Here is a 14,389-nt window from a genome sequence, read left to right on the forward strand (position 1 = left end):
AAGACCATTGTCAGGATTCATCTTTCCCCTCAGATCCACATTTTCAAATAAAATGGGGTTTTCATCTTAACAGCTAGAAGATTGTGATTCGTGATCCCCAGACCTCCATGTCACCCAGTGAAATGCCACAACAGACTAGAGTTAAACATACACTTGTATCATTAACTGTGATAATTTATATTTTAAAAATATTTAAAAAGCAAATATATTACAAACTAGTAATAACATACTGCCTTGTGCTTTCTAATGTGTAACATTTTTTTTCTAGTTTATTTTCCTAACCTGGGCATTTTTATACCCTCCTCAAAGTCACTATGTGCCTCTTCTTTTTACTTTGTGAACCAATAGCATATGGTTTCTCACATTTGAGGAGCTTCCAAATGTTTGTACTTAATTTTTAGATTAACTAAAGAATGGAGTGTAGCCATGTGATATGGGAATGTATACCAATTTGGGGAGGGGGCTCTTTTATATAGCAAGGACTGACCGTCTCACAGTATAAAGTCATTTTTATTTAATTGAAGGGGGGACAGGGTGGAGGTGGGGTGGCAGCGAGTGAACCTCTAATCCTCTCTTGCTGTTGGAAATGGGATTACAATTTGGAATAACGTACTGTCTCCTCCTGTTGGCTTGGGATTAGCCATAGCTCTAGAAAATCATTTGCTGTGTTAGTAAGCTGCTGTGTATTAGTTGTGTGGGCTTTCTTAATCGGACAGAGACGGAAATGGTCATAATGTTCTCCCTAACTTGCAGTAGGAATGGTGCCAGGTGTGAACTGGTGTTTGGGCTAATTATTTGATTTTTACTCTTGACTATACCTAACTGTGTGTTTTTAACACAGAGAGGAATTATCTTGACACCATCTGGTAGCAGTTTTTCATGTCTGACAAAATTTAAAACTCAGTTTGAAGGTTGGCCAGTGATAAATATGCTTAGGATTCCATGTGACCTTGGTCAACCTCTGACTTATACATATCAGGGCATTTGTCTCAAACTGTGGTAACAGTGTTTTATTGATGTGCCTAATCTGTTACCCAGGAACCACAATTCTTATGACAGATAGGACATTTACTTGGATAGTGACAAGGAACTTTGGGGTGATGTGTTTTTTTTCTTTTTTTCATTCTCAAAAAAATGGATCCCAGCTAAGTCTGGATTTAGTTTAAGTTCTCCATTTCAAGGGCTTCTCAAGATCTGTTCAGAAAGAGCATTAAAGGTGAGGAAGAAAAAAACAAATGCTTATAAAGCCTCCACAGAAAAGTCTGGTAGATAAAAGTATGGTTCTAAAGATGGCCTTCCTTCTTCCCTATGTGCTCACTCAGCAAGTGCAAAAGGAATTTATTGTTGGAAATTTTTAGGTGATTACTTGGCAAGAAGCTACATGTGCTCCTGCCTCTCTCTATTTTAGAAACCCTGGTTTTATTATAAGGGTGCTTCCAAATATCTTTATGAATTTGAAGGGGCTGCTCAAGCTTTATCATTTCTATGTGACATTATAATTTTCTGAGAGTGGAGCACTCTCGCTAAGCCTGACGTGTGATATGTAAGCACATACTGACCATTCACTATTATGTCAATGCTTCCTGGCAGCACCAGTCCATCAGGCAGAGTTCAAACAACACATTTGTCTGGAGTTCACTATCCAGTTAAATCAAATTTGTCAACTTTCAATTTTTAATGCTTTTTTAAAATTAAAATCCAAGTCAATAAATGCCCTGTAAATTTGTTGACATCCCTTGGTATGAATAGCCCACATTCTAAGGGGGGGAAAGGGACTGAAAGCATCCCTTTTAATACAGTAATGCAAATATTTTTCCTGGAGAATTAATTTACAGTACATTTGCATTTATTTCATTATTTTGAAGGCTTCTCATTTATAAATTTGCACATGTATAGTTATGCATGTGTTTGTATTTTCTTTGTGCAAGGAGATATTTCTTTCTCCATTTATTTCTGCTTTGGCTTCCTCCCCCTTTCTTGAAATGTAAGTATTTTTGTTTGTGGACTGGTAGTCAATTCACAAATTATTATCAATTATTTGACAGCAATCAAGTTTGTAGATCCTCACAAATTGTATACCTGCTAAGATTTAAGAGCTATTATCTCAAATCTTTTTATGTAAGAAAAAATGGGTGGTGGTGGTGGTGGTGATGGGGATGGTGAGATATTCAAAATTTTATATACAATAGAAATAAAAATATATATTCTAAGACATTTATTCATATACATATATACCAATATAACATATGATTGTTGATTTCTCAGAATATATGTCTTCATTTGAGAGGTGAGTTATCTCTTCTTACTTTGCTCATGAGGAAAATGGCAGATGAATGACCAGGTATTAGTTATTCTTCAGCATGTGGAATGATAGATGAACAGACACTTTAATTTAGGCCCTTTGTGTTTGCTTGTAGTTTGAGATTTTTGTTTTTTATTATAGTGTGCAGATAAAATGAAGCTCCATATACCTGGTGCAAATTATAATGAGAAATTGCAAATATAGATGTTGATGTTTTTCTCTATTTATTACATTACAACTTGTCCCAAGAAGGGATTTGTAGGAGAGACTTTAGCTATTTCACAGATGAATTAGTAACTATTGGAACACACACACACACACACACACACACACACACACACACACTCATTGGTATTGGTGTCAATCCAAGTTATAGTTGCTAAAATTGCAACAGCTCTTCTCCCACATATTAAAATTTTGTGATTTTGAAAGGAAAGAAGTGACAATTTTACTTCAGTACCGTTGCAGTAGTTTTCTAGGCAAGAGGGTATAGAACTGGATGTTACCTCTGAACTCGGTTTATATTTTTATGGTTATTATTTTTATGGTGGTTAAATATAATAGGAAAAGTTAAGTCCATTTCTAAAAAAACACACAAAGAAAGCACTTTAATAGATAAATCAAAGGATAAATTTTGTGGATACATTCCATATATAACTTTGAGTTATTGAACAATTATTTTTTTCCAGCTGCACAAAAGACTGATGATCTGGCCTTTCCATGTCCCAAATTTTAAGACTTGAGACCTGCATTTATTAGCTACCAACACTACTACTTAAAGACATGACCATCTCTTTCATTCTTGGCTATGGAAGGTAGCCTTATTTTTCTCACTGATCTACTTACTCATGGCATATTTTCTAACTTGGTTTTTAATAAATTCTATCCTACTGGTCAACCCAAATACAAATGTCTAGCAAATCCCTTTGATTATACAAAGCACAACTCATCAACCATCATTACACATTTACTTTATTTAGACATACAGTTAAACCTCAATGATTTTTCTCTTTCCACTCAGAAATGGCAACAATTCTGGCATGGTATATATGGTTCTTCTAGAGTAAATAGGGAAAAGTTAGTGCTGAAATGATCCATACAGCCTGGCTTGAAGAGGGCTACACTAACCTCCTGAGGTCTTGGGCAAGTCATTAATTAAAACGAATTCTGCTCACACATTAGGAAAAAATGATTGAAGGTTACATATTCATGTTACAACTGTGCCAGACCCTGTTGTATCCCTGAGGATAAATCATGAACAATAAAAGAAAGGTTGTAAATATAATCTGGAAAAAAGAGTGAAGAACGTAAATAAAATTGCAAGGAAATTGCTGATATAATAGTTGTCATAGTGCAGAAGGCCATGGAAATGCAGGGAGAAACATCTAACCCAACCTGGAGATGACGTGAAGGACTGGAGAAGGCTTCTTGGGGAAAGGTATGTCTAAGGCGTAGAATGAGTAGAAATTGGCTAGAGAAAAAGAGATGGAGAAAGGCGGAGAGGGAAGAGTGTCCCAGGCAGCAGGAACGGCAGGACCAAAGTCAGAGATAAGAAAAGTCATGGTAAAATCAAAGGATGAAAGACCTTCATTTTACTAGGGCCTAAGCGTTTGAGGGAGGAGTGCACATGTGAGATAAAAAGAACTTGCTAACCTTAGAGTACAGTTATCCTCCAAGCTCATCTTACTGACTAAATTGGGATCAAATGTTTCAACATCTAAGGACCACGGCATTCTTTTCCTTCATTGACATCACAGCCTAGCTCAGTCAAAGGCTTGTCTGGGGGTGTTGTATAATGTGGGACTTCTGTGCTACAAAACTTTACCTGCAAAGATTTTGTCCTGCTCACAAGTGTAGCCATGGATGGAAATAAGGCAATACAAAAATGAGAATGCACAGGATCTCGGTTTCAGGATTTCCACAGTATGCTAATTGTTTCATGATGTGCCAATGATTTAGTAGAGCTATATGCAAATTTTGTAGAGCACATGAATTCCATCTTGACCTCTCCAGCACAAGGTCAAGTGTAACTACTGGTGTCCATGCAAACCATAAAGAAGTCAGTAAATCAGCCTCATACCTTTAAAACACGTTATTCAACCCAGTTGATGTGGCTCTGTGGTTGAGCATCGACCCATGAACTAGGAGGTCAACCCAATTCTTGGTCATGGCACATGCCCAGGTTGTGAGCTCAATCCCCAGGTTGTGAGCTCAATCCCCAGGGGGGTGTGCAGGAGACAGCCGATTGATGATTCTCTCTCATCGTTGATGTTTCTCTCTCTCTCTCCTTCTCCTTTCCTCTCTCTGAAATTAATAAAAATATATTTAAAAAAATAAAACACATTATACATTTGATTTCATTTCATTTTTGTTAACACTATACCTCTATCAGCATAATTTTGCAATTATTTTTATACAAGTCCTAAAGATTAGAGTCATATATTAATAATTTCTGTAGACCAAGTGCCTAACAGACACATGTAAGTACCAGTTGCAATGTAAATATTGGTTGAACCAATGAAAATATATAAGCCTTGTATATATTTATATGACTATATTTACCAGACAGATTTCTGGTTGGTTCAGTAGCTTTAAAGTCTGACCTGTCTCATTATACAGAAAAATCAAGGGGGCTTACAATACATTTTATTTCTGTTCATTGATCCCTCATATCTGTATGGTATGCAACCATTACACAGCCTTTCAACATACATTAATTCATTCAATCCTTACAACAATATTGTGAGGTAGGAATCTAAATCTTAGACCTTAGGATTACGTAGTTTCAAAGATCAAGTAACATAGTAAAAGATAGTGAACACATTTTAAGAAGATGGACCTACACCTGACAGTCACTCTGTAGTCAACTTTTAAGAAAAATTATAGGAACTTAAAAACTTTTATTTTATAATTTTTATTTTTTTTAGATTTTTACCTTGTTTTTCTAACAACAAATAGAAATGAAAGCAATTTAGTTATTTGTTCTATTTTACTCACAGCATAGATTCCACGTATCTTACTTAGAGCTGAAATTTTTTACCTACTCATTAAAAAAGGGTCTTTCAACTCTTTTTAAAAATACGTTTTTATTGATTTTTAGAGAAAGAGGAAGGGAGCGGTATAGAGAGATAGAAACATCACATCATCCATGGGCTGCCTCCTGCATGTCCCCCTACTGGGGATTGAGCCCACAACCTGGGCATGTGCTCTGACGGGGAATCAAAGGGTGTCCTCTTAGTTTCTAGATTGATGCTCAACTACTGAGCTGCCCAGTCTGGGCTCAACTCTTGTTTGAATGCTCATTTCTAAGAATGGGAGCATTTTTTTTAATTGGGATAAAATATCCATCCAGTAAATTGTCCTCATTCGTTCCAGTTCTTTCCTTCATCAGCACAGACACTCTTGGTTCTTCTACAGCTTCTCATACAAGATGATTTCCAGTGTCCTCGCTGTACAGTGAGCAGATAAAACTCAAGTTCTGGCATCAGGGCTTGTTATGTGACTTTGGTCACTCATTATGTGACTTTAGTAAATGATTGTGAGGAGTAAAAGTAACAACCCACATGACATACTTAGCATGGTACTCAATAAATTATTTTCTTAAATTATATTTTATTACCATAATTAATCTGGTCATTCTATGAATATACTATAGTTTGTCAATGTACTTGTCAAAAGTCAGCCCCAAATTCAGACAAAATATTTCAGATGTAAGCCATATATTTAGTAATTAATGAATTTGATTAAGGTTCCCTTAAGGCTTGGCAGAAGATAATATCTCTTTCAATACAATAAATAAACCATATGCATAAATACCATGATTAGATTCAGATATGTATATAGGGACATGATTTTCTAATGTTGAACAAGTTATTTTAAGGATTTGTTTCCTAAGGTGGTATAAGACTATGTGGCAGGACTGATACTTACAAAACTGCAAGAATTCTTACACCAAATGTTAGCAAAAGACACCAATGAAGGCCCTTCCCTTACTTTAGCAGTGGGTGTTCCCCAGCAGCAAAATTGAGTGCTGGGACACAGAAGAGAGAATACTGCCAGACAGGAGTTTTTAATCTCATTATCAATAGCTGGTATATTATAGCCAGAGCGGCCTACTGTTTTAATATTGCAGCACGCTAGGCTGTTTTTTCAAATATGTTGTCTTCAGCCTGAAATTACCTATTGGAAAAATTCATAGGTTCTGCTATTGTTAAGATGCTGTGTTATGGATGAAAACCTTTTTTTTTTTTTTTAACTCAGGTAGGAGCCAAAACAAAACAACAAAAATCAATAGCTCTCCTGTTTTCTACTCCCTTTCTTCTATTAACGCTAGAAAGGGAAATAGATGCCTTCTCATACCTTCATAGAGTCTCATGTACATTTATGAATGTATGAAAGGACATTACATAGCTAGATGGTTAAAAGGATATAGGATGATAGAGGGACAGATAGAGGGGAGAATGGTAAGATAGACAGGTAGGTAGGTAGGTAGAAAGGTAGATATGATAGAATGAGAGGTGGAGGACACTAGCACAGCAAACACCTCAGGCTGAGTATCAGGACACTTGAATTGCAGTCCTGACTCTGCCATTAACTTGCTTGTGATTTCACATAGTCCCTTAACCTCTCTCCCTTGGTTATTGCAGTAAAATAGGGGTTTGCCAAGTAGCATGTTGGGCCATATTTAGGGGGCTCCGCAAACCCATTATCACTATTCTATGTGCCACCATTCCTCCCTGTCAGTGGTTTACCAGGATTCTCAGTGGAAGACATGCTGATACTACCACACCCTCCAACCATACCCTCAGAAATGCCCATGTTTCCAGAAATGAGAGGTGGTTTGGGGTATCTGGGACAAAATGAAGTCTAGGTTCCATCCAACTAAATTCAATGATGTAACACATAAAAATAGCCTCCTAAAATTTGCTGCTTATAATATATTTCCTATGAACATAATCTTTTGGGTAAACTCTAACTTTTCTAACGTCTGGGGAGAAGACTGTTTTTACAGCTACCTGATTTTTCTTAGGTCCAGTCCAATTGAAGGTGCTCAAATCTTAGGCAAAATGATGATGTGTGAACATTTACCTATAGCTTCAGCCTTCCCTTCCTATAGTGCTTATAATATATTTCCTATGAACATAATCTTTTGGGTAAACTCTAACTTTTCTAACGTCTGGGGAGAAGACTGTTTTTACAGCTACCTGATTTTTCTTAGGTCCAGTCCAATTGAAGGTGCTCAAATCTTAGGCAAAATGATGATGTGTGAACATTTACCTATAGCTTCAGCCTTCCCTTCCTAATAGTGGCCTGAAGGGGCCCGACAACTTTTCGCTCTTTTAATTCCCAACTCACTATAAAATAAGAGGAAATCCTATTAGTAAATAATTAGTAGGTGTACAGCATAAAATCTTACATCACTTACTGGCATGTTTGTTGTCAGCTCAGCTTCACCACCACCCTCTTCCAGCCGGAAACTACATTTCTCACAATCCTCTTCCCCTATGGTCCTGGTCAGACTTAGCATCTCTTCCAATAGGAGAAACTCCTGTAAGAATTGAAGGTCCGAAGAGGTGGGGCCATAATTCTCAGGATGCAGTTATAGTCAAAAGCATGAGTAGATGTGAGGTTCAAAAGAATTTCCCCAGTCTATGCTACAGACTGAGATAGAGTGTCGGAGTTTACCAGAAATTCTTCAAATTTGTACCCTATTGAATTTCCTGCTTTAGTATGGCAGCCTGAGATCCTATTTGGTGGTTTCCCTTATCTTGGTTCCCTAACTCTTTCAGTGGTTGGTTATGCCTCTAATTCCCTTCATTGAAACCTTTCATACTTGAAGTACATAGAGTGGCTTCTCTTTTCCTGACTGAACCTGGACTATGTAGGCATCACCTGTTTCAACTATTCTGGGTATGTGAATCCCTTCTATAACATATCTGATGAATTGACATTCAACTTGTTATTTTTTTAAAATATTTTTTTTTTTATTTCAGAGGAAGGGAGAGGGAAAGAGAGATAAAAACATCAATGATGAGAGAGAATCGTTGATCGGCTGCCTCCTGCATGTCCCACGCTGGGAATCGAGCCTATAACCCTGGCATGTGCTCTGACTGGGAATTGAACTGTGACCTCCTGGTTCATAGGCCGATGCTCAACCACTGAGCTATGCCAGTCGAGCCAACTTGTTCTCAAACACTTAAAGAAATATGGAAATTGCTAGCTTCAGAGACCACCCATTTCATCACAGAATTGCCCAAATTGGCGGAAAGCATATTATAGTGTAGAGTAAAATGAGGATAGCTGTTTTTTAATCAGAAAAGCCTGGCTTTGCATCTTATAAACATTGGGCAAGTTGCTCAACTTGTGGACCTCAGGTTGTTGTTTTTTGTTTGTTTTTCCTATAAAGTGAGGGCCATAGTTGTACCTACTTTTTCAAGGTTGTTATAAGAATTAAATGACATCAAGTTTATAGAACATCTTTTCCTCACACTAACCACACAGCATCTATGTCACTTTCACCCTTTGGTTCTAATTCTGTTCTCTGCACTATGCATGCAGGTAAGGCCCCAGCTAGCCCACAGCACACCGTTGTGAGAATGAGAGAAAGGCACCCCCTTTGCTGACTCAGCCTGACATCAGGGCATGTGGCTTAGTGAGTAGAACAAGAGCTGGATTTCAGCCCCCACTGTCCTCAACTGAGCACCCTTGAGCAGAGCCTGAAAAACTATCCACCAGGTCACTGCATGCAGATTAAATATGATCTCATGAAAATACTTCATGTATTTTAAGACTTCTCTCAATTCCTCAACTCACCTTTCCTCTCCTCGCTAAACTAAACATTAGCAATCGGGTGAGGACTGCCCCATAGTGAACTAACAGTGCACTCTCCATTAATGAATGACTCAGCCAAAGGATGGATGAATTAGAAGACCAATTACACCACCTAAAATTCATTCACATTAAGGTGTCACCTTAATCACCCATTTGCATTTTCACTTTTTTTTTTTAATCCTCACCCTAGGACATGCTAAGAAAGAGTAGGGGGGAGGGGGAAGAGAAAGAGAGATTTGTTGCCTTCCATAGAACCGGCAACCTCAGTGCACAGGACAATGCTCAAGCAGCTGAGCCACTCCTGTCCCCGCCACATTTGCATTTTTAAATGTTACTGTAGAGATTTATCCTCTTGTTAAAGATTGCTGGACATGAGTGAGAATGTGGGGAGAGGGTGTGTGTGTCTCCTGCTAAGTATGAGAGAGGAGAAGGCTAGCAAAATCATAACTTGGCCTGCACAGCTACACCAAAGGTTTCATCCTTTGTCATGACTTACCAAGGGATGGTGGGGCCCAAGTTGATATTCACTACCCCTCCAGGCAGCAACCCACTGTTAACATTTGTGTGGCCCAAGGTGAGAGACAAATGGAGGCCCATAAGTCATATTTCTAGATATTTAGAAGTGATAAAGCTAAAACTGTTAAATAAAATATGTTCTATTTTCTTGTCTTGACAAATAAATATTCACAATGACAAACTTGAGAAAATGTGTGTAAAACTATGTTTTTTTTATATGACTGACAGCAAAATGTCAAAGATAACTGAATTGATTATTATTGTTCATGTTTGGGTGTTCTGTTGATGAGCTGGTGGTACTTGGAGGAATGATACATAATTCATTAACTCTTATATAGTTATTACATAAAATTAATTTGCTTTATCTTCATTTTAGCAAAATCAATACTTATCCTATCTAATAAAGAGGGAATATGCAAATTGACTGTCACTCCATCACAAAGATGGCTGCACCCACAGCAGAGGTAGGGATTCCATAACACAAGATGGTGGTGCCCACAGCAGAGGCAGAGTTCCCATAATGAGCCTTAAAGAGCAATCAACAGGGACCTGAGGCTGCGTGGCACTGAACCGGGGCAGAGGACCTGAGCCTGCACCCCCTGCCTGGTGGGGCTTGGCAGGGGCTCTGAGGCTGCACCCCCAGCAGGGCTTGATGGGGGACCTCAGGCTTCGACCCCCTCCCAGCCCTGGACCAGGGGACCCTGAAGCTGCGCTCCCTGCCCGGCGGGGCTTGATGGGGGTGGGGTCAGCTGGGTCTGGATCTCGCCCAGTGGAGGTGAGGTCAGCTGGGTCTGGGTCTCACATGATTTTGAGGCACTGCAGGTGGGCAGACACTTGACTCTGGGTCCCGCGACGTGCCCCAGACTCTGACAGGAGGAAGATACATTTTACTAATTTTCTTTCATCTCTGACACTTCTATTATAGAGAAAGGGCAAATAGCAATATTAAAATATTTCCTCTAATTAATCCCCTTTTAATGATCACGAATTTTATGCACTGGGCCACTAGTATTGGTATAAGCAAGATTTTCACATGTGCTCTATTGACAGTAATAAATTAGCCAATATTTCTTTTTTAAAATTATATTTTATTGATTTTAGAGAGAGAGGAAGGGAGAGGGAAAGAGAAACATTGATGTGAGAAATACCTATCAGTGGCCTCTTGTACACGCTCTAACCTGGGATTGAACCCACAATCTGGGTATGTGGAATCAAACAGGTGACCTTTTAGCTCATGGAACGATTCTCAACCAACTAAGCCACACCATCTAAGGTGTTAGCCAATATTTCTTAAGTCACTGTAGTGATTTAAATTCATTTCAATTTGGAAAATATCCCTCTTATAAGGCAGGAGCAACAGGAATTATAAAAAATTATTAAACTGACAATTAAATTTGGAAATGAACTTTACATACAAATTTACATATATTTAAAAACTGTTGTGAGGTCACATGTGACAAAGTAGCACTATTGCCAAAAATATTTTAAACTATTTTAATATCAAATACATTGTTATAATTTTTAACATGAATATATTAAAAGAAAATCTTTTAAAGAAACATCTAGATTCATACAGCATTTCTTACATTTTTATTTCAAATTTTCTAGTATTTGCTTTTTATACAGGAAACAAATATCATCAGGGTATTATTAACCTATTCAAATTTATCTTCAATTATAGCTACACTCTGATCTATGTTGGCCAGAAATATGGCTTCCATTAAAATTAGAACTATTGGGAATTATTTGTACATGAATGATCCGTTTGATAGGTAAACATTTTCATTTCCTTGCTCTAATGTTCTTATATTTTACTGGAGCATTACTTTTGTTGCATATTTAAAAAAAATATCTTTCAGTTTAAAGTATTTTTAGTCTTTTAAAAAGTACAATAGCCAAACTTAGATCTTTCAACAATTTTTTGTCAATTTTAAGTAATATGAATAATAAACAACAGTTAAAATCAAATAACTTTGGGTAGCATGAATTAAAAAATTAATTTTCTACCAAAGACCAGGATTTATGTTTTATTTGAGAGTCTTGTGTTGTTTCAGTTGACTCCTGTGGTGCATCTTGTGTCTCACCTAAATTCAATCTAATTGCTTTAACAGATTCAGACAGCATTCCCATCACACATGTCTGAGAGTGACTTTAAGGTCATTGCTTTGTTTCCTCAGAGTATTTCAGCTTTGGGAAGATTCAGAAAATATAGTATAGAATCTTTGAATTGCTGTCGAAAAAGTAGATATTGTATCTCCTAATAACAAATTCAGATGTGTGCTGTATAAGACAAACACTCAAGTGTTTTGGGATTTTGGGCCATTATTCTGTATGGTAAAACTTTCAGTTTATCAACCATGTTGCCACCATTATATTCTAGACATTGCCTTCAGTGAATTTTAAATCATCTAAAGCTAAATGTTAATGTTAATTTTTGAAAATTGTAATTAATAGTATTAAACACTTTGATAATAGTAAAATTACTTGCAATTTTAGCATTCTGTGGCCATCCAGTTATCAATGGAAAGAATAGGTATTATACTTCCTAGAAGTTACATTTAGACTAACCATATACAATTTTAGGAATGTGATGAATACTTACCAAATGTTCCTTTTCTATTCCATGCAACTGTAGTGAATACTGTACCAGTTCCTGAGCACCTGAGGAACCAAGATGGAACACAAACAGATGTAGGAAGATGGATGCTTGGTGCTATTGGGAAATGATACTTTATTATGCAAAAATCTATAGCATTCCCACTACTGGAGAGGAAGGATTTGACAAGTTAATTTGTCTTTTCTTTTACCTAAGTGCCTCTGCCAGTCAAGTCCTCCCACACTCCAGGGCGCCGTCTGTCTCCTGCATAGAAGGTGGAACAACCCACAAACCCTCCTTGCTTTAGAGTGTTTAACCCTTTGCACTCGCTTGCTTTTTCTCGACTCCTGCTACCGATGCTAACCGTGTCGAGTCACACTCGACATCCGAGTGCAAAAGGTTAAGGGACAAAAGGCAATAGAGGAAGAGAGGCATTTTCCTGGGTCTCAAACTGTGTTAGTCACTCATCCCTGGTGGAAGAGGTGCCTGTGGGTTCTTTAATACATATATTTGTATGTGTGTTTGGCATCTGTGGAGCCCAAAAGCCAATCCAGGAAGTTTCCTTCTCTCTGTGGAGGCCTGACTTAATCTAAGTCTAATACATGGAACCTACCTGTACCTTAACCCAGGTCACATGCCCCTGGACCTTCTGTGCCTGAAGGGTCCAGGTTTGGTCTTTTCACTCCCCCACCCCCGCCACCATTTCTGCACCAAGTCTTCCAGATCCTATCTAATAAAAGAGTAATATGTAAATTGACCATACCTCCGCTACACCCACAAGCCATGCCCACACACCACGCCCTCAAGCCACACCCACCAGCCAATCAGGAGCAAATATGCAAATAAACCCAACCAAGATGGCTGCGGCCACAGAGAGCAGGCGGGAGGCTTGGGTTTCCCCGGCAATGGAGGAAGCCAAGCTTTCCACCTGCCCTTGCCGGCCTAGGCTACAAAGTTTCAATTATAGAAGGTAAATAAATCCCAACATAAATGGTGGCAGCCATGGAGCTGGAAGAGCAGGAGGCTAGGGTTGCCCCCGGCGATGGAGGAAGCCAAGCTTCTGCAGCCCTGGCCGGTCTAGGCCTCCACTCTAGGCTACAAAGTTTCAATTGTAGAAGATAAATAAATCCCAGATACCAGGGCCTCAGCTTGGGTCGCCGGGGGGGCATGGCCGGCCTGCAAACCACCACAGGCCCCTCGCCCAGGCTGTCCCATGCCCCAAGGGAACCCCCACCCTGATCCGGGACACCCTTCAGGGCAAACCAGCTGGCCCCCACCCATGCACCAGGCCTCTATCCTATCTAATAAAAGAGTAATATGCAGATTGACCATCACTCCAACACACAAGATGGCTGCCCCCATGTGGTCAAAGATCCTGTCCCCATGTGGACACAAGATGGCCACCACAAGATGGCCAGCAGGGAAGGGAAGTTGGGAGGGACCAGGCCTGCTAGGGAGGGCAGTTGGGGGCAATCAAGCCTGCAGGGGAGGGCAGTTAGGGGTGACCAGGCTGGTAGAGGAGGGAAGTTGGGGGTGACCAGGCCTGCAGGGAAGGGCAGTTGGGGGGGACCCAGGCCTGCAGGGGAGAGCAGTTGGGGGTGACCAGGTCTGAAGGGGAGGGCAGTTAGGGGCAAACAGACTGGCAGGGGAGCAGTTAGGCATCAATCAGGCTGGCAGGAGAGTGGTTAGGGGGTGATCAGGCTGGCAGGCAAAAGCAGTTAGGGGCAATCAGGAAGGCAGGCAGAGCCAGCAGTCCTGGATTGTGAGAGGGATGTCCAACTGTCTGGATTGTGAGAGGGATGTCCGGTGGGATCGGGCCTAAATGGGTAGTCGGACATCCCTCGAGGCGTCCCAGATTGGAGAGGGTGCAGGCTGGGCTGAGGGACACCCCCCCACACACCCCCTGTGCACGAATTTCATGCACCGGGCCTCTAATTTTGTTGGGAGGGTCTTTGAAGCTATCAGTCTAGATTTATTGTTTTTTAATGGCATTACATTCCCTTTTCTATGGCCTCGAATGGACCCCTTTGGTTATAAAGGTGCGGATAAAAAATTTGCCTCTCCATTAAAAGAGGTTATGCTATAATTTACAGATAACCACTACTCTAGACACCCTATCCTTATTAAAGAAGGTTACAGATAAA

Source organism: Eptesicus fuscus, chromosome 9 (genome assembly GCF_027574615.1).
Source record: "Eptesicus fuscus isolate TK198812 chromosome 9, DD_ASM_mEF_20220401, whole genome shotgun sequence".
In the NCBI taxonomy this organism is placed as follows: Eukaryota; Metazoa; Chordata; class Mammalia; order Chiroptera; family Vespertilionidae; genus Eptesicus; species Eptesicus fuscus.